This window comes from Streptopelia decaocto, assembly GCF_964273445.1.
Source record: "Streptopelia decaocto genome assembly, chromosome: 1".
Lineage (NCBI taxonomy): Eukaryota > Metazoa > Chordata > Aves > Columbiformes > Columbidae > Streptopelia > Streptopelia decaocto.
Window position 1 is genome coordinate 84,319,312 of NC_138663.1, and position 5,172 is coordinate 84,324,483.

The following is a 5,172-nucleotide window of genomic DNA, read 5'->3' on the forward strand; positions in this document are numbered from 1 at the left end:
AATCAAAATGGACTAATTGAAGGAGTACCCTGTATTACACCCTTTCCGGCCTCTCCTCACCCTTCATACCACATTAGGTCAAAAGAAATGTTTAGATGTCTGTAGAACGGAAGGAAAAAAACATTATTGTTTTTTCAACTGTAAATTCTCACATTGTAGCTTTTGATAAACAATTCTTAATACTTAGCCCCTTCCGTTTTTTTATGCTTTATAAAAACCAGTACAGCTGTTATTCTTATCAGCTTTCTCATAAATTGTGACCTTCAGCCCACACATAATTCTCATGTGGCACCTGAGCTGGCAACACATGAATATGTACATATCCTCCTCAAACCAACTGGACACTAAAATGTATTTCAACAGAAAACTCAGATCGTGATTGCTTCGGTTTGTGATTATCAGATCATTTCCTCTTACGCGCATTGCGTTAGTTCAGTGTTGAAACCAGAAAGCAATAATGAGGAGAGGAATGGAGGGAATATCCAACATTACTGAAACATCTCATTTCAAGATTTTAGAGAGAAATGTTTTCTGTATTTTATATTTTTTATATTCCACACTGAATAAAATTCAGTTTTAGATTTGGATTTAAAACAAAATGTTGCTATTAGGCCAACTTTCATTTTTCTTCAAATTTTCCTCCACATAGAAATATCTTTTTTTTTTTTTTGGTTTTATGGTGGCCTAAAATGATGCCAAAAGTTTTAGTTCTTCTCCCAGATAAACTTCTGCTCTTCAGCCATCTGTAGACCACATGCTCATCCTTATATCCCAGGGGCATTACTAAACTCAGAATTAAACCAGGGCAGAGTCTGACCTATAACTGTTCTGCATGTCGGTCATCAAATTTTCTCATTAAAGGCACACAACAGGCCTTTTTCCTCTAGTAGAGGTGTTAGTTCAAGATAAAGTCAATGTAGTTACCATGGTGGTAAGTCAAGAAGTTGAATGTTTTGTCCTTTTGAGACCAGCCATGGAAGTAAGATAAACAACATTTTGGTTTTTTCAGCTTAAATCATTAAACTCTTTTGAAAATGGGCTGACACAATCCTGGTAACGAAAAGATGTTATACAATGCTCTCTTCCAGGGAAAGGTTTGAGGTGGGATGATTTTCTCCTGTCTGTCTTACCTGCTAAGGCCAAACTCTTTATGCAGCATTCCAAATCAAATACTTTGAACAGACAAAGACGAAAGATTAAGGCAAAGTGTATTGATTTCTTTATTCTACTGCAATGATCTGGAGTAAATATAAACTACTCAGCCATACTGGAAGACTTGCTGAAAACTATCAGGTTCAAACTGGAAAAACAATGCTAACCATAGAGATTATTTCCCAGAAAGAAAAAAAAAAAACCACCAAAAAAAAAACCCCAAAAAACACAACAGCAAAAAGGCAGAAAACCAGACATTTTGGAGACAAAAGGAAGACAATTAATGTCCCTAGATGACATGTATTGGGCCAGCATAACAACAGCACTGGGACACAATGCAGCTACATTTGTTCGAAAGACCTTTACAAAACTCTTGTACGTGTGCCTCAATAGGCACATATACATTTAATATATGTGTAAAGTAAACACATATTTCTATTTAATGCCATGGTAACACGGAGTAAGTTTTCAGCATCTTTATTAACCATGCCAGAGAAAGGGCCTTCACCCCCAGGCCAGGCCTCCAGCTGCCTGCTGGCACTGTAGACATGCCTACACCATTCAACGACAACCACTCTGGAGGCACCTGGATGTATGCACACTGTGTAATAGTTGGTATAATTGTGTTCCACGGGCCTCTCCAGCATATACCACATTAACAACTCACCCGTGCCATGCACAAATACTACTGCCGCACCGTGCTCCTTGTCTGGGTGCTGTGCACTGTGCAAGCACATACACAACCTCTGCTTTTGTTCAAGCTGTGTAATAGCACATTTTTGCCTAGGACTGTTGCAACATTTAATTCATGCAATAGGATGATTTCAGGTGAGTTTGCTTTTGACGTCACGCCATCATTGAGCAGTCTTTAGGGGATGGAAGAATTCATTTTCTAAGGGCATTTTTAGTAGCTCTGCTCCATCATGAGCAGTCTGATTCACATTCACAATTCAGGACAGTCTTCCTCTGTAGAGCGGAGGCTTCTGGTAAGGGAAACAAGCACCATCAGGTTGGCCTGCATTATTTTACACACTTGAGATGACAAGGGGTGGAGAGGTTACACTCAAAACATCCCTTGGAGTCAGCTCCTGCCCTTCAGCAGCAGCCCAGGACACCACAGGAACATAGGAGATACTTTCCCCTGGCACCTAGTCTGTCCCTGTCAGGATGCATCCAGGGACCATTCCTCTGACCCTTTAGGATAAGATGATAGGACCCCGGAGGTACCTATGTCTCTCTACTGACTGGAAAATAAGAGTAAGTAAGCAACTTAGATTTAGACACCCACCCTTACGCACCTACATGAGAAGGCACAAGATTTCAGAATTAGTGCATTTCTGTCCAAAGGAGCGTAGAATTACAGAATCATAGGGTGGTTTGGTTTGGAAGGGGCCTTAAAGATCATCTACTTCCAAGTTCCTTCCAGTTTCAACATCCTTCCCCTTATAGTTCCAACATCCTCTCCTTCCCTTAGGAGGCAGGTGATGATTTAGTTGAAAAAGACACTTGCTGCCTGACTTTGCAGCCAAGATGTTCTGAGGCAGATACTTCAGCAAAATAACACAAGGAAGGGGTTTGTAGTGGTACTTAGGCACTGAACTGTGCCCTCAGTGCCAGTGATGCAAAGCTAAACTGGTTTTGCTAGTATTCCTCTGGACTGATTCATAATAGCATCCAAGGCTTTTGAAAACATCCTGGGAAAGGAGAAAAGAGACTCTGGAGGCATGGAAGCCAGTGCTGTTTGATCACTGTTTTCTATCCTGTGTATTACTAGTTGCAAAGAACTGACAAAGTTATTTTGTCAGTGGATTTGGGAAGAACATGTAAAGACGGACCTATCACTAAAAGAATATTTCAAGGGTTTGGAAAAGGTCTTTAGCACTCTTAGGTTTTCATTTTAGTAACACAGTATAGTCACTAGTTGTCTCTACTGCACCATAAAAAATATCAGAAATTTTATTCCATTCAAACTGAAGAAAATTTTATATGCTTATTTAGCTTTTTTTTTTTTTTTAATTCTTATTTTTTTAGTATGGGTTGCATAAAATAACTTGTCAGAGGTAGCTAGAGTGTGAAGGAGAAAGAAGCCTGGAAGATAAAAAAGGAGTGGAAGAAACAGGTATTGGCTACAAATTCACGAAGCACAGAAGACTTAGCAGTAAGCTTCCCCTAACCAGTGCCAACACAGTGAAGTATTGTAGAGGCACTGGGATATAACTGCACCCCTGTAGCTGGGGTATAAGCTAAATCAGTTTAAACCAATCCTAATGGGAAGAAAGGAGTGTAGGGGAAACGAGGAGCCAGTGTTGTGGACAGACATGCAACAGCCATATCCTATGACTAGTGATGATAGTAGCAGAGATGGAGGAGGATGTCAAAGACCACAGTACATATCTCAAGATCTTTGCCTAAGCAGACCATGAAGATGGTGTCTGGTGGCAGGATTTCAGTGGGACACAGCAAACAGCGTTCTGTCAAAGCTCATAGGGAAGCGAGTCAGAGACTTCTCGCATGACGCAGCTCTTTCCCAACTACCCATCCACCTGTCTGGTTCCTTGACTTTCTGCATATAAACTTGCTCTCTCCTAGGACCGAAGCACCACCATAACTCCTAGTTAAAGGAAATCCTCTGGCTTAGCTTAAAAGAAACAAGCTTTTCCCTCTGGAATAGATAATAGTGAGTTGTTGTCCCTGCACTGGGGCAGAGTAGGGATGGGACAACCTACACAAATCCTTTTTCAACCTTTGCAAGACTTTTAAAATCATTTTTTCAGGTTTTTGAACTCTTCACTATGGCAAATAATTTAATAGCATTTATATCCAAAACAAGTATATGACTTATGTATATAAATCTCCATGGATATAAGCCACTGTATCACTCTATATCTTTAACTTTTGAGCATAAGCTGAAGAGCTAACTAGAGCTGAATAAGCAAAATAATATCTACTGAGAATAATTGAAAATAGTCTTTTTTTTTTTTCTTCTCTTAAGAAATCTGTGTGAGGTGGCAGATGCAAACTTAATGTGCCTGGGAAATAGATCCAGTATCCCAGTATCTTCAGGAGGATGCAGGCCCTGCCATCTCATAATTATCCACCACTTCCTGTGAGAATTCTATGCTTTCCTAGCAGAGGTACACGAAAATACTTTTATTATTGCTTCTGACCAATATATGTATTAAGAATGCATTCAAAAGTACTGGAAATTTTTTAGACTGTCTGCAACTTGATTTTGTCTCACACATGTACTTAGTTAAAAGATCATGACCAAGTATGATACTGTACTGCAACACATTCACATAAAAGTAATTACTTTCATAGAGACAGCCCTTATGATCACACGTGCCTATAGGCACACTTCTGAAAGCCAAGGATTGCATATATATGTCTATATGTGTAGGAAATGGTATGTGTATACTGGTGTGTGATCACAACTGTGTGTGTTCAGTCCAATCTGTGAGTGTAAATATGGAATGAGTGCTTATGAAACCTTGTGAGTCTACAGGTGTATGTCTGTCTGTGTGTGCCATGGTGTGTAAACAACAGTGTATGTGTGCAGTGATGTGAGTACACAGACATCCATGTACGAGTTTTCATGTGCGTCCATTTTCTCCCCTCATCCCAGTCATGGTTTCACAGCTACTCTCTTCCTTTCTGCTGGGGTCCTCTTCCCATCTGTAGGGAGATTCCAGGACTTAATGATATAGAAGTGAGGGAATGGGGGAGGGAAAAACGCAGGTGACCAGTATGTGTGAGGAATTGAAAGTCTTGCTTTTGTGATAATTGTGCCTGTCTTACAGGTGTGGAGGGTGTTTTGCTGATATCCAAAGACATACCCTGGTAAAACAAAGGTATGAACTAAACAGCAAGGTCTATATTGTTAAGCAGACACTATTTTTTTTAACAGCACTGAGGTAGCACTGGGTATTATCTTCCGTAAGTACTCCAAAGACTGGACGCTTTCGTGTTCCTTATTTTCACACAATAATTACATATTTATTACAATTTTTTAACATGCAA